This window comes from Diabrotica undecimpunctata, chromosome 6 (assembly GCF_040954645.1).
Source record: "Diabrotica undecimpunctata isolate CICGRU chromosome 6, icDiaUnde3, whole genome shotgun sequence".
In the NCBI taxonomy this organism is placed as follows: domain Eukaryota; kingdom Metazoa; phylum Arthropoda; class Insecta; order Coleoptera; family Chrysomelidae; genus Diabrotica; species Diabrotica undecimpunctata.
The window spans coordinates 36,749,343-36,774,244 of record NC_092808.1 but is presented as its reverse complement, the minus strand read 5'-3'; the positions used below and the strand labels follow the sequence as shown (position 1 = coordinate 36,774,244).

Here is a 24,902-nt window from a genome sequence, read left to right as displayed (position 1 = left end):
ACAAGGATTGATCTCATTTAGTGTTGCCCAAATTCAAGAACAAGACGAGACATAGACAGTCTTGGTCTTGGTCTTGCGCCAATACATCTGGTCTTGGTCTTGGTCTTGGTATTGCACTCCCGGTCTTGGTCTTGGTCTTGGTCTTGCAGCAAGAGTCTTCCTTGCTGCAAGTCTTGCAGTTACCCATTAGCCTATTGCTATTTATTAAACGTTACTAGGGGAGTTTGAAGCCTCGATCTAAGCGATCCGTGCCTATGCTCTAACTAACCAGCTATCTACCATGCCCCACGAAAGTCAATCAAACATGGTTAAAACACAAAAAAACCAAATTAATGACATAACTTAACTGTATTTTAAGAACATTTTCTGTCTAGAAAGGTATTTATATACTCCACCATATATAAAATGGAAATCTTAAAAAAGATTGGTACGTGGCAAAATCCACATACAGGTATCAAGGCCACATATTCTTTAGGTGATAAGATAACAAACTATAATCCACTTATTAAAGCAACATAAATGTTGTAACAATCTTAGCTCTACTTTTATATAAAAAAATAACTTGAAAAAATAAAGAATAGGTAAGAAAGCAATGATAATCAAAAGAAGTTTTTTTAAATTAAGGAGATATCTACTTAATAAATACATTAATTTACCAAAATAAAGTAGTAGGAACATTTTTTTTTAGGAACCAGAATTTTGGTTTTTCAGGAAGAAATATTTAAATCATGAATGTGTTGCTTGTGTGAGTCCATTTCAAAAGGTAAAAGAAATAATAAATTAGACTTACTCACAAACAATTTAATTTAACTATCAGACGACCGGTTTCGCTTTCTACAATATGCAAAGCATCTTCAGGTCACGATCCAAAGTTAAATTAATGCTGAAAATAATAAACCCATATTAGGGTGTTCTCTAATAAAGGTAAAACAAAGATAGGTGATATAAATTATATAAATTACAGTAATTATGCCAATATTACATGTCTGTGGTTTTTAAAAACGAATAAAATGTTTAAGCAGACAAGGTAAGACCCACAAATTGGTAAAATAGTCTATTAAACTGTAATGAAATAATAAATAAACAAATAAATAAAACATTACTTACATGCCGGTACTCTATTAATTGATGGTTGAAAGAACATGGTTCAAACTATCTTGTATTGTTGATTGGAGAACTCAAGTTAACTATTGTAATTGTTTAACAGTAAACGGGGAAGTTCTTGAGGAGACAGATTTTATCCAATGAAGTAGAGATAGGTAAATGTAATTGTTTGTTTGACGAAAGTAATGTTCTATACCATTAAGTTTTTTAAAGTTATTTATATTTATTCTGGAGATATATTTATGAAATGTGTGTTATTTATTGGGATTTTAATTTTGTTTTGGAAGGTGACAGTTGTGAGACAATGAATAAGAATAGATGTACAAATTGTGTGGGTGTGCAATTATATCAGCTTGTAATTATCAAATTTCTTTGATAAAGTGATGTTACAATATGTGGCAAATTGTTGTAAAGTCCAATATATAAAGTTAAAAATTAAAATTGAGACACTTTAAGACACACAGAAAACACACAGAAAACACTTAAAAAACGGGGGGACAAAACAGACATTAAATTTAAAAAGGAAGGATTTAAAAAAATTTTTAGGCAGTCCAATTAGGCAAATATTTGAAACAGGTATCTGCTTTGACTTTAACCAGATTTTCGTGGCTCTTTAAAGAATAGAAAGCAATTTTAAAAAATAACGTTTTCAATTTGATTGACTGCATACTTATAATAATAAATGCTGTTATATATTAGATAGAGGACATACGAAATATCAGAAGTAATTAAATAGCGATTGATTACTATTATTTTTTGTATCTGAATATTATTAAATTTGTTTACATAAGATATTTATAGTGTAAACGTTTACCAACCTCTTAAATAAGAGTTTTCTCAACACATTTTTGACAAAACAGTCTTAAGACAGATAAAGTTATAAAAAAAATATAAATTTTATGCAATTTTGTCAAAAATTATTTTTGTATAGGTTGTTATTAAATAAAATATACCTATATACGATAATGTCTTACCCAGAATTGCGAATTCACACAAATTCACAAAGATAACATTATTTTAGTCTGCTAATATGCCGCTTTAGTTTCGATCGAATTTCAAAATAGGTTCAATTGTGCTTTAAACAGCACTTTCATGTATTCTCGCTGGACGCAAACTTTGTTAACATAATGTGGACAAAGATGATGAACGTCTGAGACCTAGTTTACCAAAGATATGGAAATTGAATGAATTATTACTGAGAAGCGCTGGCCTCAAATGTAGCAAGTGCTGAGTAGACACAAGCGTCCCTTTAACGTTTGTTAGGTAAATTTAGTAAGTATAACATAGAGGTTCGTATGATATTAGGAAGTAATTAGTTAGGAATATAGTATAGAATTTAGTATAAATAAAACGCTAAAAATTATGTGATAAATAAAACGCTAAAAATTATGTGTACTCTAGTTTTCCCAGGTTTTAAACGGCAGCTGATGTTTTTTCAATACCCATTAGTATCCATCAAGTGCGTTTTTATTAACCCTAGAACCACACGGTTATATCAGATCCGACATCGAGTCTGACATTTTATGCATATAAGGTAGTAGATATTTTTTTTTAGAAAATGGAATTTAATCGAAGATATTTATCTGAAAAGTAGTTTTTGGAAGAAATTTCTAAAATAAAAGCTGGAGAAAGCGATTCCTCCATAGATGGCAGTGTAAGTGAAATTAAGGACAATATTTTATCGGATCATGACTATGAGGATATCGAGTATGTACCCTCTGACTGTGACGAAAATGACGATGGTATGTACGTGCCTTTAGCAAATGAACCACTAGATGAGATAAACTTTTTTTTGGGTACAGACAATGAAACTATTTGGGCTGACATTCTATGGAGTAGTATACACTCTCGAACTCCTTCGAGAAATATTATTACCCACCTTCCAGAAGCAAAGGGTAAAGCCAAAGGTCTTACTGACGAAATAAATATTTTTTAATCTTTTAATAACAGATGTGATGATTGAATTGATTGTTCAATATACTAATGAAGAAATTGAGAAAAAATCATCGTCATATAATTCAGAGCAGTCTTACATATCTTCAACAGATTTTACAGAAATAAAGTTCTTTAATAGCTTGCTATATTTGCTTGGTACGCTAAAAAATTTAGGCTTGACATTACTGGATGTTTTCTCCAGTTTTTGGTCCCAGTTTATTTCGTTGCGTCATGAACAAAAATCGTTTTGAGTTTTTGTTGGGAGTGCTCCGCTTCGATTCTAAGATCACAAGGGAACAACGAAGGAGAACAGATAAATTTGCTCAGCATTCTGGAGTTTATTCTAGAGTAATTGCAGAAAAAATTACACTCCATCGGAGTATATAACCGTGGATGAGACTTTTTTAAGCTTTAGGGGAAGATGCCCGTTTAAAATGTATATACCTTCAAAATTACTCAAAATTATTTCTCTTTGTGATGCAAGAACATTCTATTTCTATGGAGGAATTCCTTACGTTGGCAAAGAGAACAGACCACAAAGTGACCTGCTGTTACCAACTCAATATGTTCTCAAGCTGGTAGAACCCATCAAGAACTCACACAGAAACGTTACCACCGACAACTGGTTTTCGTCTTGTTAACTGTCTGAGGAGCTTAGGAAAAATAATCTAACTTTAGTAGGCACCCTTCGAAAAAATAAGAGGGAGATTCCTAAATCCTTTATTGACACAAAATGGATTCCTACTGAGTCTTCACGACTTAAAAAAAAAACAAAAATGTAGTTCTGATCTCGTCAATGCATTCTACTGGAGGGAGTCGACGTCTTTGATCAGCTTTGTCATTCAAAGACCACCAAAAGAAAACCCAACCGATGGCCTATGAGGTACTTCTTTGGAGTTCTTGACGCTGCTGCTGTGAATGCTTTTATAATTTACAAACTAAATGTAGATACACCTGTTTCGAGATCTCTTTTTTTTTAATAATTTTAATTTTTAAAAAACTTATCGCTCGCCTTAACGGCTAGTCACATGAAGATGTCCCTTCTGCTACAAATATAGCTGCTGATGCTCAACAAGGAAGATCAAAAAGACCAGGATTATGTGCCTTCTGTGATCGGAGAAATAGAAGGAGAGGAAATTACAGTTGTGGTCATTGTAATAAAAGTGTGTGTGGTGAGCAGAAATGAATTGTTTGCCCCCAGCATTATAATTAATTAATAAAAATTTTGAAATTTTTAATTTTGTATTAGGAATTGTATTACTTTTGTTTAATTGTTTATGTACTTCTAATGCATTTTATATATTTTTTATATATCAAATAAACGTATTTTTTACTAAAATCTATTATGAGTTTGGTTATTTAGTTTACAATTATGTGTTTTGTACATTAAAGTAAGTTTTCGATATAAAATAGCGGTAAAATTAGAATGATGTCGTATCCGACGTCACGGTACTAGATATGTCCCAATCATCACCGTGCAGTTCTAGGGTTAATTTATTAAATTTCATAAATTTGAATAAAGTTTAGCCATACTCTCTAAGAATGTTCATTTAGTCAGCTCCATAGACCATAAAGGTTTCAAATAAACGTTTAATTTCGTACCTTACAATATCATTATTAAAAACTTTTAAAGACAAACAATAATGCTCCTTTAATTGTATTTTATACTCTTTTTCTATTCTGCAGGACTAATGTTGACATTTTTGAATGGCTCACTTTTTATCCCACACTGCGCAATGATGCAAAAATGCACCAACCATAATTTTGTGCCATAACTCCACTCAGAGTTAATATTTATTTTGTGCTCCGTTGCCTGGTGATTCGATTCATTCTAGCGTCGTACCTTAACATTAAGATATATATACATGTCATCCTGATCGTATAACATAACCATACTTTACACTGTGGCGCCAGATATTGATGCTAGCTTGTGTCCGTTGAATGTGATGTTTGACTATTGTTTTTAGTCATAAAAATTGAAAAGGTATGTATGATTTAATTACTGTTAGTTAATTGGATTATTTTACAAACGTAGACACTATATTTGTTATTATCGGCTGAAATGGATGTTTATTTATGCTTCCTTTTTAAATGATTCACATTTGACTCATTTTGTATCTTTCAGATGCCTTTGGTATATGCCGAGGGTGCTAAACGAATTACACTGGATGATTTAAATGACGAAGAAATTCAGGAACTTATATTAAATATACCAAGTGATAGTGAGGATGAATTGGAAGACGTCAGTGACGAAGATGAAGAACCAAATAACATTCCAAAGCCAGTTACAAATGAAATGTTAAAAAAATATATGAACGAAGCGAATGTTGATGAAATATTTGTTTCTGTTAGTGACACCGATGGTAATTTGCAAGGGTATTCTTCTAATACTAACCCAGGCAGGGGCGAACTTAGCGAAAATGAAAATCACCTATACAGAAAAAGTTAGAAAAAATAAAGTATTAAACATTAAACAGCTGGTGTGGAAAAATAAGAAAATTGATCAAGTGCCATCTAATTTCAAAGGAAATAATTATATTCCTAATGACTTGAGGATTTCACGACTTCATATGAGTTTTTTAAATATTTTTTCGATGACATAATTATGCAAAAAATTGTAGGTGAGACTATCCAGTATCCAGTATAGTGTACAGAAGAATTCATCCAAACCATTTGAATTTTTGTCCAACGATTTAAATAAATATTTTGGAATATGCATATCCTCAGTAATAAACATAAGAACATACTGGAGTGCAGAAGTAGGCATTGACATAGTTAAAAATTGTATAAGTCAAAAGCATTTTAAAAAAATTCGATCGTTTTTACATTTCATTGACAACGCTGTTACTATGCGACTGACAAGTTATATAAAGTTTAGCCTGTCATTGATTCCTAATTTGAAAAATTCTTATCTTTACCTATGGAAGAAGTTATTTATTTTAAAAGGTGTTTCAGGTTATTGCCATAAGTTTGAAATCTTCACTGTAACTGGAAATGACCCATCACGTCGACTAAACTGCGAACCTGATTTAGGTGCAAGCGGCAATATTGTCATGCGTTTGACAAGGAAATACCCAGAAATTGTTTCCACAAAATGTATTTCAAGAACTACTACACTGAGTCAAATTCAATCGTAAGGAACTGTTCGAAAAAATAGAATTCCATTGTGCAAATTACCTAATGAAGCAGAAACCAAGAAGTTTGTTAGAGGAACATCTGTAGAATATATTGCTAATAGTGTCGATATAGCAAATGTCTTATGAAAAGACAACAAAAATGTTATGTTCTTATCATCATTTGTAGGGATTATTCCTGAAGACGAAATATCACGTTTCGATAGGAAACAAAATAAAATAAAAATAAAATATCCGGCAATCGTGAAAGAATATAATCGTCATATGGGTGGTGTAGATTCACTGGATAGTATCATAAGCCGTTATAGGATTAGCATGAGGACAAAAAAATGCGCTTGTTTTACCATTTACTAGATATCTGTATTATCAATGCTTGGCTAGCTTATAAAAAAGTGCACCCTGATCAGAACAGAATTTTATCATCTCTTTATAATTACTATAATTAAATTAGCCAAATTATATAAAAAACTTAAAATTAAAAGTCTTAGTATACTGCATTCAAATGTTGTCAGCGAACCGATTTTGGAACATTATTTATCATACCTTGTGTATTCATCGTACCATGATATATTTCAGTTTTTTCAATCTAAGACTGGACAGACGGTCGAATGAACGGACCGACAGACAGACGTAATCTATAGAATCAAAATTTTATTTTCGTATTATTATTCGATTACATACGCCGCCCTCAATGAATATTTACTTATATTCTAAAAAGTTTTTGAAAAATTTAAAATAAACTATTGTGTAATCAATATTTTAATTGAGTTTATTAAGGATCAGTGGTGAGATACCGGAACCTTACTTAAAAATTACTTATTCAATGGACAAATAATTATTTATTTTCTATGGGACAACTATCCTTTCATTCGACGGCAATGCTCATTAGCATCCAGTTCTAAACTGATAGTCCTTTATTAAAATGGATTTTGCTTTAGCCAGTTATGTTGTAAATTTGGGACAACAGAGGGTTGAATATGAATATATTTTGGTATCAGCGCCGGTCAGGCCGCAGGGGAGGTTACAAAAAACTACATAAATTACCAATGCAAGTTATGTCAATTTTGGTCACTAGATGTGGAAAATTAGCAAGATAAAGAATAATTAATGTGATAATTTATAACGCTGGATTAAAATGTAGTTCGAGTATAGTTTAATATGACCAGCGCATGAATAAAAGTTATTGTTAATTACATAAAATTAACAAAGGAATGAAAAATGAATAATCCATATTATGAAAACCAATTTTTAGCTCTTTTGTTTTTGTATATGATTTGCTGTATTTGTATCACAAACAACTACTATCTAAATTATTCTGCAACATATGTTTAAGTACTGGTTATCTTTAAATTAATTTTTATTTAAATTATTTGTACGAACACTACCACATACAGTAGATTGGTTGGATCTTGGCACATTGTCATCATTCGAATTATACAGGGTGAGTCATGAGGAACTTTACATACTTCTACCATATGTAGAGTCCCTCAGGGAGCATATCATGTGGCCACTAAAAATGTCAACTCCTCTTCTTTATTAATTAACAGGGTGATTTGTGTAATTGACCATTTATTTCATTTTACTGTAGTGTTTATACGGCTCATTTGATTTTTTAAATTTTTGCATGATACAGTACACTACTATCAAGCATTCGACTGGTATTAGCTAAACTAAAAAATTCCAGGACTGGCTTTGGAAAAATTAATTTAGGGATTCGTATTAAATATTACACCCTGTATAAATTTTTTTTTAAAATGCAATAAGTGATTTTCAAACTACATAAATAGCCAATGAAAACGACATATGCGACAATGTTGTCGCACTTTTATTAAATTTTTAGTGAACGATCAAATCTTACCAAAAATAGAACAACCATAATGAAGTATCAAATTATAAGGTATTAATTTAAACAAATGTTATAAATTTCAAACATTTTAATTAAAATGAGTTCCTACAACATAATCTAATACGTAGAAAATTATCATCTTTACTGTCACTTTGTATTATCTCTACGATAGAATCAATTGTTTTTCAATTTTAAATTTTTACTCATAGATCGTATTGGGGCATTATTTTCGATAAATAATAAATTAAATTGATTAAAAAGTCAAACCTCTTGTATGTGTTAGTTTTTGTTGATTGTAAATGATTAAAATTTTATGTCAAATAATAATACATTGCATCAACTGTACTAAATAAAAATAAATCTAAAAAAGTTTAAAATGAAGGTTGGCGTTGACCGTTTGACGTTTCTTGATATTTTATACCCATTGCCATTATTGTCATTATCAATTGTTATTTATGTGTACAAGAATACATATTTCTTCTGTCATGTCTACGTTAAGTACATTGTGTTAGTTTTGGTAGAGCTTTTGTTACTTTCGTTCAAAATGCCACATCAGTTTTCGACCACAGAATATGCAGACATAATATTTGTTTATGGATTCTGTAATGGGAATGGTAGGGCTGCTAGTAGAGAATATCGCAGGAGATTTCCTAATCGTCGAACTCCCAGTCATCCAACATTTGGGTCAGTTTTTAATTATTTGCGAGAAAATGGCACTTTTCCTAGTGGAACAACAGAGCGACATGTAGATGAAGCGCAGGAACATGACATTATGGACGCCGTTACTATGAACCCTACAATAAACACTAGACAAGAAGGTCGAGAACTCAATGTTACTCAATCAAAAGTAAGTAGAGTCTTACAAAAAAATAATCTATACCCATATCACATTCAAATGGTTCAGCGACTACATGCTGGAGATGAGATCGATAGGTTGGAATTTTGTAGATGGATTAACAATAATCGACCAACGCTATACAGGACACTATTTACAGATAAAGCCCAATTTACCAGAGACGGGATAAATAATTCACGAAATTCACATGTGTGGGCAGAAGAAAATCCTCATGCTATTCGAGAACGTCGTTCTCAGTTAAGGTTTTCGGTTAACGTGTGGATTGGTGTCATAAATAACCAATTAGTAGGTCCTCACTTTTTCGATGGTCCTTTAACAGGGCAGGTCTATTTGAACTTTCTACAACATATTTTGCCGAATTTGCTTGCCAACGCGAACGTTGCTATCCGAGGAATGTATTTTCAGCATGATGGGGCACCCCAACACTTTTTACTGGCAGTGAGACAACATCTCAATAATGTTTATGGCAACAGGTGGATAGGACGTGCAGGTCCTATTTCGTGGCCTTCAAGATCCCCTGATTTCAATCCCGTTGATTACCATATTTGGGGACGATTGAAGCAACTAGTTTACGCAGTGAATATTAATAACCGACAACAATTAATTGATAGAATTATACATTGTTGTAATACTATTAGAAACGATCCACAGAGTATCCGTAATTTAATACGTCAATTAACAATTTGGCAACAAAAATGTGTACAGGCTGCAGGGTTCCATTTCGAAAATCTATTTTAAATTATTTTTATTTTGTTACCATTATTGTATCTTTTCCAGTTCTAATTTATGGGTTTATCATAACTATGTACATATTTTTAGTTTTTTTTTTAAATTGTTCTTCGTTATTGTTAGTAGTTACTGTTTTTTGTTGTGCAGTGACTCAGTTTATCATTTCAATTAAAATGTTTAAAATTTATAACATTTGTTTAAATTAATTACCTTATAATTTGATACTTCATTATGGTTGTTCTATTTTTGGTAAGATTTGATCGTTCACTAAAAATTTAATAAAAGTGCGACAACATTGTCGCGTATGTCGTTTTCATTGGCTATTTATGTAGTTTGAAAATCACTTATTGCATTTTAAAAAAAATATATACAGGGTGTAATATTTAATACGAATCCCTAAATTAATTTTTCCAAAGCCAGTCCTGGAATTTTTTAGTTTAGCTAATACCAGTCGAATGCTTGATAGTAGTGTACTGTATCATGCAAAAATTAAAAAAATCAAATGAGCCGTATAAACACTACAGTAAAATGAAATAAATGGTCAATTACACAAATCACCCTGTTAATTAATAAAGAAGAGGAGTTGACATTTTTTAGTGGCCACATGATATGCTCCCTGAGGGACTCTACATATGGTAGAAGTATGTAAAGTTCCTCATGACTCACCCTGTATAGTACAAGATCTCACTGTAGGATTACTACGTTCATAACGTAGTTCATTAAACTTACATTTTTAGGGATACTTAAAATTATGAGAATACATTGATAATAGGTTGCCAGTCAAAATGTAGCCGCAAATATTATTAATTTAATTAATATGTTGTTCATGAGGTATATGCTTGTTTTTTTTATATCTAATTAAAACTAATTTTTTTCACAATTAATATTTTTGTCTAATGACAGCTTTATATCGTCAATATCTTCTTTTTTCTACTTTATAAATAGGCTTAACGCCTGTTTTACTTCGGTTTTTAGCCTCAATTGACGTTGTCTAATCATCTTTTCCTCGGTCGTCCCAATGATCTTCTTCCATTTGTCGATTTGTCTCTTGCTATTCGTACTATTCTATTTTCTGTCATTCTTTCGATGTGTTGATTCCATTCCACTTTTCTTCTTTTGGTCCACGCGTTTATTTCCTCTATACCACATCTCGCTCGTATTGCCTCACTTCTTACTGTCTCTTAGAGTTTGGTTTTTTATTTTTCGTAAGACTTTCATTTCTGTTGTTTCCAGTAGTCTTTGTGTTTTCGCCATATCTGCTCTTGTTTCCGCTGTGTACGTCATTATCGGTCTTATTGTTGATTTATGTATCCTGGTTTTCGTTTCCGTTGTGAGGTATTTGTTTCTCCAGATTGTGTTGTTGAGACATCCTGCTGCTCTGTTTGCCATGTTCACTTGTTTTTGTACTTCTTCTTCCACTTTTCCGTAGCTTGACAGTTTTATTCCCAAGTATTCAGTTTCCATCACTTGTTCTATTATTTTGTTATTTACGACTAGTTTACATCGTCTCGGTTCCGCTGATATTACTATCGCTTTAGTTTTCTCTGTTGAGATCTCCATGTTGTATATGAGCACCGTATCTTCGAATTATTTAATTAATCTTTGTAGGTCATCGTCATTTTCGGCTGTTATTATGGCGTCGTCGGCGTAGCATATTATCCTTATTTCCTTTTCTACCATTCTATATCCTCTTCTTTTTTTAACTTTCTTTATGATTTCGTCCATTATCAGATTAAATATTAATGGGCTCAGCGAATCTCCTTATGCCGGTTTCATATTTGATAGGTTGCGATACTTTTCCTTTACATCTTACCATAGCTATGTTATCTTTATATATATTCTCAATGGTTTTTACTAAATCCAGTAATATTCCCTTTTCATATAATAAATGTATCGTGTTCCGAATTCTCACTCTATCAAACGTTTTTTTCAAATCTATCATACACATATATGCTGGTTTGTTGTATTCCAGCGACTTTTCTTTTATTTGTCTTATTACAAAAACTGCATCCGTGCATGATCTTCCTGTCCGAAATCCTTGCTGTTCCTCTTGCAGAGATATTCGTTCGTTTATTTTTGTCGCTATTATTCTTGTTGTCAATTTGAGTGTTGTATTTAATAGATTTATTGCTCGATAATTATTGAGGTCTTTCTTATCTCCTTTTTTGAAGAACATCACCATGCTCGCTCTCCACCATTTATCTGGTATTCTGTTCGTGGTGATTATTTTATTAAGAAGAAGTTGCAGTTATTGTACAAGGTGATTACCTCCATATTTTAAGAGTTCATTTGGTATTTGATCTTTTCCTGGTGACTTTCTGTTTTTTAATTTGTTTATTCCTTCTTTCACATCGTTATGGGAGATTTCGGTCTTTTCCTCAGTGGCGTTTCTGGTAAAGGTTCTTCGTTTTGTTTTTTAAACATTTCTGTCAGGAAGGCCACCCATGTATCCTCTTGTATGTGTTCTATTTCAACTAGTTCTTTCATTTCGCTTCTTTGTTGTCTTATGAAGCGCCATACTTGTTTCTGTTGTCCATAGAAATCCATCTCTAGTCCTTTTCTGAATCTTTCCCAGTAATCTGTTTTTGTTTTTCTTACCATTTGATGAGTTTCAGTTCTTATTCTTTTATATTCTTCATATGATTCATTCGTTTTTTCTGACTTATATTTTAGGAAAGCTTTATTTTTTTGGTGACATTTTTGTTTAACCTTTAGTGTAAACCATGGTGTTTTCGTTGACCACTTTTTGTTTATTATTTTCGTTCCAAGTGCTTCTCGGGCAGCATCCAGAATATTTTTCTTAAGTTTTCTCCAGCTAGTCTCTACATTGCTTTCATTTTCGATATTCTCCATTTGTATTTTCTGTTCTAGCCTCTTGCCTGTTCTCGTCAATATGATGATATAAAAAAGTGAATTAATTACATTTTATTAACATATATTATTAAAACAGAAAACCTTTAAATTCCTATAAATATGTATTTTTACATTGCAAACAGAATGCAGATGGTTGGATAACTTTAATTACCATATAGTTCCGATAATAATAAGGGTGCGGGACAGGACTTTGTCCCGCGTACATCCCCATTACTTTTATTTCTAAACATATATTTGATAATGCTAAAAAACCAGAAGAAAAAAAATATGGAATAATTTTTAAATTAAACATTACCTACACCAAGATCTTTCAAATCAAATTAGACAACCGATCTTCTTCTTCTTAAAGTGCCTATCCGTTCCGGATGTTGGCGATCATCACGGCTATCTTTACTTTATTTATTGCAGCGCGGAACAGTTCAGTGGTAGTCGTGTTATACCACTTTCGTAAATTTTGGAGCCAGGAAATGCGTCTTCTTCCCGGTCCTCTCTTACCATTTACTTTCCCTTGGAGAATCAGCTGGAGAAGGCCGTAACGTTCTGGATTTCTCATTACATGTCCTAGATATTCCAACTTTTTAGTTTTGACGGTCATGAGAATCATTCTTTCCCCATTCTACGCAGGACCTCCACATTAGTAACTCTGTCAACCCAGGATATACGTAAGATGCGCCTATAACACCACATTTCGAAAGCTTCGAGCCGATTCATAGATGCAACAGTCAGTGTCCATGCTTCCATTCCGTAGAGCAGAACTGTGAATATGTAGCAGTTCAATAGACGGCATTTTGTTTTTAATGATATGTCTCGACTGTTGAAAATGGTTCTCATTCTAACGAATGCTGCTTTTGCTTTTATTATTCGCTGTTTAATTTCTGTTGAGTGGTCCCATTGGCTATTTAAATTGGTGCCTAGATATGTATATTGCTCGACTCTTTCGATATTCTGTTGGTTGATTGTAAGTTGAGCGTTTAGTATTGGATTTTTACTAATTGTCATAAATTTGGTTTTCTTTATGTTAAGAGCTAGTCCGTATCTGTTGCTGACTTCTGTTATGCGATTTGTTAATATCTGTAAGTCATTCAGATTATCGGCAAAAACTATAGTGTCATCTGCATATCTAATGTTATTCAACCATTCACCGTTTATTAGTATTCCTTTCGCACAACCGTCTAAAGCTTCCTTAAATACCCATTCAGAATAAATGTTGAACAACAATGGAGACAAAATACAGCCCTGTCGTACTCCACGTTCTATTGCAATTTTATCAGTTAACTGGTCTTCTATTTTGATTTTGGCCGTTTAATTGTAGTAAATGTTTCTGATAATTCTAAGATCTTTGTTGTCAATTCCAATTTCTTGCATTAGAGTCATTAATTTGTCATGTTTTACTCTGTCAAATGCCTTCTGGTAATCTATAAAGCATACGTATATGTCACAATTCACATCCCTGCATCTCTGAAATAGCACCTGTACAGCAAAAAGGGCCTCCCGTGTTCCCAGAGCATCACGAAATCCGAATTGTGTTCTTGTTAGTTGTTCCTCACATTTTGTATATATTCTTTTGTGAATGACCTTTAGAAATGTTTTAAGTAAATGGCTCATAAGGCTTATAATTCTATAGTCTTCGCACTTTCTCGCATTGGGTTTTTTTGGAAGATTTATAAAAGTTGACACTAATTACTCTTGGGGAACCACGCCTGTATCATATATACTGTTAAATATATTTGTCAACCATTTTATGCCATCATAGTCCATAAGTTTTAAGAATTCTGAGTGAAAATTATCAGGGCCTACTGCTTTACCATCTTTGGTGCTTTTGATGGCATATTTTACTTCTTCGACTGTAAATGGTGGTCCAGATTCGCAATTGGTGTTTGTTGTAATACCAGTGATACTTCGTATATCTTCAAAAGTTTTTTCTACGTATTTAATCCAAATATTTAATCCAAATAGATAATAATCCAGACAACCGATAGTAAACAATATCAATAGGTAGATGCCAAATAATAATTATTATCTTAAAAATGGGTCATAGAATTCAAAACACATTAACGTAATCTCTTTTCATCGGTTTATCTTAAATCATCAAAAATTGCACACAAATATTTCTTTTTCGTTTTTTTAAAACGACACGATTGAGTTCCGTGTTCGCATGCAAATTGGTGGTGTTACATCTACCACCTTCATTGTTATTTAGAAAAGAAACGGTTATTTACAAAATCGATCAAGACAAAGGTGCTGCTTATCGTAATAACATATCTTTGGAAAGCAGTAAAGTGTTCAGCGCTTTAAAACTTTTATGAATAATAATATGAGCCAATACTGAAAGCTATTCCGCTATTATTCGTTTAAAAAACTTTTAAAATTGCTCTTAGAAACAATGGTTGTTGGAGTTTGAAAAAGAAAAAGGATAAAAATTATTTTAGATTTTTGAGTTGATCGTAGTTTTAGGGGAAACTACTTTTATAGCTAGTGTTATAGTAACCTAGGAAGATCGTATTGTGCTAATTATTTTAGATTTTAATTAATTATTTTTATTATTTTTAATAGCGAATTTTATCAAATGGAGACAACAGCAACTAAAATGGTCAAACAAACTTTTAATATTAACGAGACTATAATACATAACAAGAAGCCAAGAAGCCAGAACAAAAAACCAACAATTTGAAAACTTATAAGAAACAATTTACAATTTAGTTTTTGGATGATCCTAACCTCATTTCGAACAAGCTCAATAACTACTTTGCTATTGTTTGTTCAAAAATTGACCAGTCCATTCAACCCTGTAAATATCTTCCATCAGGACCACCATTAATAAACAACATATTTTCTTGGAGGTTCACAACGAAGGAGGATATTGTAGATATACTATCTGGTATTATCTGTTTTATAATTACCTCTCAAAAAGACAACCAACATAACTCACCTTTGTTAACAGGGTGAATAGTCAATAGTCCAATATTGAATGAGGAGTTCCTAAAGGGTCGATACTTGGACCAACGCTGTTCCTGATTTGATATAGTACCTGCCTTGTATGTTTTATCTAAAAACCGCAACAAGGCCAAAAAATGTTAAATTTGACTTACTGGTGGTAAAGTTACCCTTATTGGAGATAAATTAAATTATATGATGATAACAAGAGAAGACGAGTAGCAATAATTAATGATAGCACTTGGGTCAAGACCTTTACAAAAAGTGAAATTTATTAAAAATCTGGGAATGAAAACTGACCCTAGCTGTGCTTAGGAGTATCACATACATCATCATCATCAACCTATATGCGTCCACTGCTGGACATAGGTCTCCCTCAGCTCTATCCATCTGTTTTCGTGTTGTGCGGCTTGCATCCATTTATTGCTAACACACTTCAGGTCCTCAGTCTATCGAGTTAGTGGGCATCCTCTGCTCCGTATTGTTTCTTGCCTTGGTCTCCACTCTAAAATACGTTTTGTTCATCGGTTGTCTGATAATCTGGCGACGTGTCCTGACCAATTTCATTTTAGCGAAGCAATTTTTTCGATAGCGTCTGTTGTTTTTATTCTACGGCGTATTTCTTCGTTTGGGATTTGATTCTTTAGAGAAACACCCATTATCTAGCGCTCCATAACCATCTGAGTCACGCGAATTTTATGAACTACTTTTTTTGTGAGTGTTAATGTTTCCGCTCCATAAGTGAGTACAGGTAACACACGTTGGTCAAAGAATTTCCTTTGAAGGCATATGGGTAGACCCGATTTAAATACATAGTTTAATTTACCAAACTTTGTCCAGGCTAATCCTATGCGACGTGGGAGCTCACATGTCTGGTTATCTCTGCCCAAGCGAATTTTATGTCCTATGTACTTATACGATGTAGTCTGCACAATATCCCTTCCATCAACAGCAATATTTCGATTTAATAACAGATTAGTCATTATTTGAGTCTTTTTCATATTAATCTTTAGTCGGACCTCCAAGAAAGCGTGATATAATTTTTTAAACTCATCACATTACAACATTTATACAACAAAAATCTCACCTGAAATAGAGGTTCTTAACAGAGCAGCAAATTAGGTAGAAATTAAATATCAAAAAAAATATAATACAGTTCAATAAATAGCTATGTCACCTGTTTACCTCTAATTTGGAAAAAGGCCACACATAACCATCTAAGCTTTTTGTAAGCTTACAGCCATAAACATCTTCGGATTATCAAGACTGTTCTCGGCATAAGAACTATATCTACCCAATAAGATTATGGCCATTCAATATATATATATATATATATATATATATATATATATATATATATATATATCGATTTTCCTATCGTTTACGATGAAACAATTCTACAACTGCATTAATCTTTGCCCAACTCCTTACTCAAACTCCTTATTCCAGGAACAACTCCTTATCTTCAGACACAAGGATATCTTAACTGATTAATTTGGTCAAATGTAAACTACACATCTGTTTTCTATTTACAGTGTGTCATCTATTTCTTCAACTTCCTTTGCCTGCTACCACTCGGTTGACTCGTTGGTCCTCTTTCCACAAACATAAAACACAACTTTTCACAAAATATACTTCTTGGAGACTGTGCCAATTAGCATCGTCGAATCAGAAAAATTGTAATGTCGTCGCCGGGTCTATAAATCACAACACCAATTTTTTTTACTGGCAGGAGTCACATCGATCCCTTAAACATCTATCTATATTTTGTAAACCAATCAGAACGCACAAATATTCCTCTTATTCCAGCCGTTTTTTACCGATCAAATTTTAATGTTGGAAAAGGAATGGAATGGAATGGAATTGAATGAAAAAATATTGGGCCTAATGTGGAAACAACTGCCACTCGTAAAGTTTGCAACATAATGTAACAGCTTAGAACTACAACAATGAACACAACTGCAGATAACGAAACATTGTTGTAGAAAGAATAAAGTACGCCAACCTTATTCTGGACATCATTCAAACGAAAATTAAGAAATCTAATGTATGAAAACCATTTTATAACACCCTCACACTGACATTTTTTAGAATTGTTTTTGTGTTTCCTTTTTGTATAAATAAGTTTACTTTCTGACAAATAAATATCGATAATGATAACATCTATTCACATATACAAATTGTTTGTAAAGTTAAACCTCATCTTCTTATTCAAATTTTTTTAATATACGTAGACGGTTGCGTTTTGATTTAATTTGAGCCTCTTACCATTCTCTAACACGTGTTTCTGGGTTTACCCGTCATCAGTGAGACTCGTAAGAAGACTTAAACCAAATCAAAACGCATCGACTAGTATGACAATTATAGGAAAAATAATTACCAGAGTATGCTACTAGCGACCACTAGTGATAGAAGATGAAGTGAAATGTCGATAGTAATTAAAATAAACTGTTAACCAAGCTTAATCAAGCTATTCAGAGCAATGCTGGGAATTATATTATTATTAGTATTATATTTTTTGTAGCTTGACCCACACAGCCTTCACAAAGTGAGTAAATAAATAGATAAATAAATAACATATATAGAATTTTTCATATAATAATGATTGCACGTCATTCAAGATTTACGACGTCAGAACCCCACAGCGTTGCCAAAACATCAGAATAGTTAGTAAGTGAGACATTTTTAAAATGTCGACTATTTGTCACACTGTTATATTAACAGTAAATACACTTATGCCCAGTTGCACCAACAGACTGTAAATCAACTGATTTGCTAACCGTCAATTCGACGATTTAAATCAACGATCAATGGTTATTTTTCAAACGAGTTGCACCATTCTAAAAAACTATTGGTTTACAAACCGACAATTTATACGTGGCAACATTGCATGAGTACAGATTATTTTGATTATTTCATTCAAATCGGAGTGTAATCTGTCAAAAAGATTGTCAACAAAGAAAGTTTTGTAAGGAACATTGAACCAAAGAATATAGACGTTTATCTATCATAATCTTATATTATATACATATCTTATATTTGGTAACATATGCATTATATCTTCCAAATCGTCAGATGATGAACTCTACGACGACGATGATGATAAATCCATTTTTTTTTTTTTAATTATAATCTGTAATACTTTAAACAAAATCTTTGCTAAAAACACTTTAATAATATAAACAGTGTAAAAGTGGGGTTAAAAACAGTCGATTTTTTAAATAACCGTAGAAAATCGGTTGGTTACTTTTGACAGATCAAAAACAGTCGGTTCCAATCGAGTAATAGTTGGTGCAACATATTCTAAAATAAACGAGCAATCCAAATCAAAAAATCAATCGTTTATTTGTTGGTGCAACTGGACATTAGTGTTAAGACTACAGCAACACACTACAATACATGAGAAAACATTTTAATACAAAATTATATATTCTAAATTGTACTTAAAACTTACCTCTTTTAGAGCATTAATAATAAAAACGTCCCGTCATTATTTCTTGTTCAAAATAATCTATCTTATATGAAAGCTTATCAGCTTTCTACAGACTATTTAGTTGTTTTGGCATAGCCTAATCACAATACACAAAAATAATTAGTTTTTAAAGCTATTAATCTAAATTTAATATGTATTTAAATATACAATTTATTAATATATAATATATTATGATCAAATTGTCTAAGAAATCAACACATAAACAAAATTCTTACTCTAAAAAAGCGGCAATACTTTTAACAATTTTGCCACACGCTGAACTGTCATTAAAATTTAAAGTATTCCCGTATCAGTTGCGTACGTACGTAATTGTCTAATCTATTTAATTAAAATTATTATTGTGTGGAATATTAGACTTAAAGAGCTATTTCATAAAATTTATATTATTAATAATAACAAATGTTTTTGGCCATTTAATCAATATAATTCTAAAATTCCCAATATAATGATGATTACATTTTTCTGAGTATTATACCATGTTGACACCTATAAAAGATTGAGCAGTTCCATATGGGTTTCGTATTATTAGCTGTGTTAGGAAAATTTGAACTCTAAGGTTGACGTTCTGAAAATTTTAAATATCAATGGCGTCATTTTATATAAATTGTGACGTGCAACGTTTTTACTTTGAAAAATGGTATAGACACTCAAGTTTTTTTAATATACACTGTGCAGTCACATTTGACTGGTAGCATAAAAAATACTTAAACAGGTAAATATGCTATAATATTGCTAGAAAATTAGTACACTGCATCAGACAAAGAACTATAGCAGAAATAACAAAACGATTACAAGACAGAAATAGTACATAATCTATTTAACATATTTGACAGTTAACTCTCGAGGATACTGATACTTCTCGACCTCATGCATCGTAAAGCACCCTTGACTGATACTGATAGGAAAGCTTCATGGAGACCATGACCAATAATTTCTAGAATTTGATCCACTCACCATGCGGGAGACCTTCCTTGTGCTCTTTTGCCATTGATTTTACCCTCAAGAATAATTTTTTCTAGCTTTCTATTTAGCGATTAGCAATCTTTAACATCCATGTCTAAGATACATATGTGACAGTAGGAATGATTAACGTGTCTAATAGTTTTTTGGGATGTTTGGTTGTTTTAATGAGCATCTTTCTGAGCATCTTTCTACTGAAATCTGTGTTTGATATCTTCGTCAAAGCCTCCTTTGTTTGTAGTTATGTAACGTTTTAATTTTCGTAAATTTAGAAACCTTTAACTAAAATAATAATATTTTAGAGACGATATAAATCTTTTTGATGTATGTTACTGAAAAGGTAACCTTTTTACAGCTTATAGGCAAATAGGTCGATTTTTATAATTTTCTTTGATAATTTTTTGATATATTTTCTGACGTATTTTTTGATATCTTTAGGTGAAATATCGACCTAATGTTGAATTAATTTAATCTTAAGTCCTTTTATAAGTCTCAGATTTTTTGGTTTTTATTTTGTCAAACTTTTACCTAAATATTATCTATCTATAGTTTACCTTTCTATCATTTTGCTATCTGTTTCTTTTCTATTAATCATACCCTTACCCACCCCCAATGAAACTGCCAAATTGAGCAACGTAAAGTCTTGGTGAGCTTTTTACCACCTACTTCTGTTAACTTTTTCGTTACAGTTATGGTTATTGCACGGAATGTGATTTGTGGATTTTTATATAGGGTTTTAAGAAGAAAAATGAGATCTTTTGGAACTCTCAGATTTAGACGAACTATATCCTACTCCACTTTACGCAATTTAACACTTTAGTGCAATCGAAAAGTATTTTTAGGTTTTACCATTAAATTTATGTTTTTTATTTGTTCATCGTGTGTCTGTGGGAGCACAGAAGGTTTTTTTCGGTCGCATATATAATATGTAGTAAGATCTCACTTACATGCGATATAAGATCTATTGTCCTGTAATTGTTGCAGTTTGTAATTGAGCCTCTCCTTGGCAATTCACCATATTGCCAAATTATAATAATTTATGGCTTGTTTCGATACCTATTTCACCCATTGCTTTAATTATTTCTGTGGTTATTGTTTTTTAGTGACCGCAGGGCCGCAGTAATTTATTTGTTACGCCATTTTATCCACCAGATTTATGAATATACAATAGATTTGGAATGAGATACATAATCATGTGAGACACGAATTATTTCATTGAAAAATTGAAAGTTATTATTCTGAAGCTTCTTTCTTGTAGCATCTTGATGTAATTACTAATTTTATTGGGAATAATCCACAATTTAAGTTTAAAATAAGAAAATTCTTGACGTTTCGATTTTCACTTCAAAAATCGTTTATAAAAGACTTTTTTAGTTGCTTAAGGTATTTTATTTAAAAAACTCTAAGAGAGATCTGCGTTCATATGAAATTACGCTCTCTACTATAACTTTTCGGGTAAGTGATGTCTCATGGTCTAGGTAAAATTAAATTTCTCTTTTCATCATATCTTTGGCTAGCTCTTTTTAGTCCAGCATAGACCAAAACAATATAGAGAATCGTCACTAAACAAATTCCACAATTTGATACCACTGCAATCCCTCCGCCTATGTCTTTGAATCAACAGAAAAATAGGATGCAGTCGATTATTTTTCTTCCATCTCTGCTGCAAATGCGAATATCTTTGACATCAAATATTATTTCTTTTGGTATCTGTAATCCTAGAATAGAAAAACGATATCCTAGCAACTCCATAAGCATATAACGAAAAATCAAGTGGTAAAACTTTAGCTAGACAAGATCCGTCAACAGCAGTATTTGTTTTTGATATGTTACAATGTTTTCAACTTATTTGAAAATATTAAATTCATTTTACAACAGACAACTTTGGTTCTACAATCTAACTGTCCACAATTTAGCTACTTGTATAGCCAGTTGCTACATTTGAAATGAATCTGTTTCTTCTGTGAATCAATTTGCTTCACGCTTGTGTCGACGTGTCATGGATCTTCCGTCAACCATTCTTCTTTAAGTTCCATCATCTATCGAAGGTTGGAAATCATCATGGCTATGCGGACTCTGTTGACTGCCGCTCCTAAAAGTTCTACACTACTGCATTCAAACCATTCCCTTAAGTTTTTAAGCCAGGATATTCGCTTTCCTCGGATTTTGCCTTGCATAATAAGTTGTAATAATGCGTATTTTTGCCCTCTCATCACATGTCCTAAGTACTCAAGTTTTCGTCTTTTGTTAGTTAATATTATTTCCGCCTGATTTCCTATCCTTCTAGTTACTTCCACGTTTGACATTCTTTGAATCTATGATATTCGTAGGATTCTTCTGTAACACCAAAATTTAGAGGCGCCCAACTTATTCAGATGGACTTGTTTTAGTGTCCACGCTTCCAAGCCATAAAGGAGAGTAGAGAACACGTAACATTGAAGCATTCTCAGGCGTAGTTATAACCTTATATCCCGACAACAAAGAAACCATCAACCATTAAAAGAGTATTATTATGAAGATATTATCTTATGGTCTCTTAATGCAATTTGCTATTTGTTTAGCCACAATGCTACTTTAAAATAAGTTTATGTGACGTTTTGATTTTCACTATAAAAATCGTTCTCAACGATTTGAGAAAATACAAAACAATAATGTTTAATGATTTAATTTAATGATTATGTTTATATAGGGTTAATACAGAATTGCGGTGGCTTAACCTTAGTGTAAATTGTATTGAAAATAACTAGATTTCGGCAAATATGCATATTGCATATTTTGCATATTGTGCATATTTTATGCAAATATTTTATATTTTGGCATATTTGTATAAAAGTTTGCATAAAGTGCATAAAAGTTCAGATTTTTATACTGTATTTGAAAATTTTTAAACATACCAATTTATTTCAATTCTTGTATAAAATTTTGTAGTCATTTTAATCAAGAAATGATCTAAGTACGTAATCTCTACAGGTACAAAACATTTACAATTTCAAAGAAGATCAATTTAAGTAGCCCTCAACATTCTTAGAAAGTCTCGGTCACTGAGGCATTCAGTTATTGGATAATCGCTAAGGGTTCGCTCATTTGCATTTTATGATCTAATCCCCAAATCTATCTACAATTTATTGTATCTTAACAGCAGGTAAACGGCTAATAGTTTTGTTCCTAATTTAGGGATTTTCCAAAATCTCCCAGTTTATTGAATTAGGTACCTAAACATTTCTAATTTGATGCTCAGATTTGTAAATCATTTTTGTTTTGATATTCAAAGCGTAAACACTCGTTGTGCGTAACAAAAAGGAAGATTGTGATTTTATATTTCCTAAAACAACCAGTGCTTCAACTTGGATTAAACCTTATAAAGAGCTGTCTATGGATATGGGAAAAATCTACTGTTCAGTCTGTGGCAAAATTGTAAGTATCTAATATTTTCTATTAAATATCTAATATTTCATACATACAGGGTGTTTCCAAATGACACTTACAACGTTTGACTGTAGATACTTCTCGAAAAATTGAACAAAACGATATAGTTAATGAGGGGTCAAACTTATTTACTTTTCGAGATACAGGGTGTTAAAATTAAAAAAAAATAAATTCTTTTAGTTAATAACAACAATAACTTTAAAACCAATAAACGTATTTACTTGAAATTTAGTACTCGTAGGTTGTTTTTAAATGAAAAATAGCTTCCTTTAGTGAGAAAAAATTGTCCATGGTACAATACAATGGTGTGTATTTAGAAAAATTTTTCACCTTTACTTTTTTTTATGAAGTCAGCTATTCTAAAACACAATTATTTTTATTGTAATTGAATTAACAAAAAAAAAACTTTTGTTGAATTTTAAAATAAGTTATATGATGTACTAATGGTTAATAACAAAAACTAATTTGTGGATTAATACTGCATTTAAAACACTTACCAAGTGTTTTTTTTTCAAACCAGTTATTTGATTAACCAAAAACACCTTGTATATTTTTATATTTTAAAGGTTGGGTTAAAATAAAGGTTTTTATTTTTATTTATAGATAGCATGTGAGAAGAAATTTCAGATAGACCAACATGTGAGAACTGCTTCACACATTGCAAAAAAAGGAAAAATAGGAGGAAAACATCAAACTTCAATGGCTAAATGTTTCCAATCTACTTGAAAAAAATTAGATGAGCAAGAAACTTTTAATGAAGACTTGTGTCGCGCATTAGTGTCTGCAAACATACCGCTTTCAAAATTAGCAAATGTAAATTTTAGTTCGTTTCTAAAAAAATATTGCAAACTTAATGTTCCAAGTGATCGGTCTCTAAGAAGAAATAATGTGAACGGACTATACTTATCGGTGTTAATTAATATTAAGGAAGAAATTGCAGATAATTATTTTTACATATCTGTAGACGAAACCACTGATTGCTCAGGAAAGTATATTGCTCATTTATTGATTGGTGTTCTTAAAGAAGATACCTTACCAAAATCTCATCTTATTTCATGCCAGCAACTTGAGAAAACAAATGCTTTAATAATTTCGCGTTTTATACAAGAAACATTAGCAACTTTTTTTCTTCCGACAACTATTTCTTCTAATAAATTACTGCTTATTTTATCGGATGCTGCTCCTCATATGGTGAAAGCAGGACAAAATTTAAAAATATTTTTCCCAGATTTAATACATGTTACTTGTGTAGCGCATGGATTAAACAGAGTTGCAGAGGAAATAGGAAAAAAGTTTCCTCTTGTAAATACCATGATATCCAGTGTCAAAAAAGTATTTCTTAAATCTCCTATAAGAATTCAACTTTATAAAGAAATGCTACCTAACATTCCTCTTCCACCACAACCTATTTTAACGCGATGGGGAACATGGTTAGAAGCAGCTAATTTTTATGCAGATCATTTTGTTAAAATAAAGAACATAATTGATACGTTAACAGATGAAAGTTCCCAATCTCTTTTGGATTCTAAACAAACTTTTCAGAGTAACTTGCTTCAACAAGAACTTTCATTTATAAAATCAAATTTTAGTTTTGTTCAAAAAACAATTACT

The 24,902-nt window shown here is 31.8% G+C and overlaps 1 protein-coding gene across 1 annotated transcript in view; it reads left to right on the top strand.

Moving 5' to 3' along the window:
- The window catches only part of side-IV (sidestep IV transmembrane protein), a 747,480-nt gene that overhangs the window by 578,919 nt on the left and 143,659 nt on the right, over positions 1-24,902 (top strand). The window lies entirely within an intron of this gene.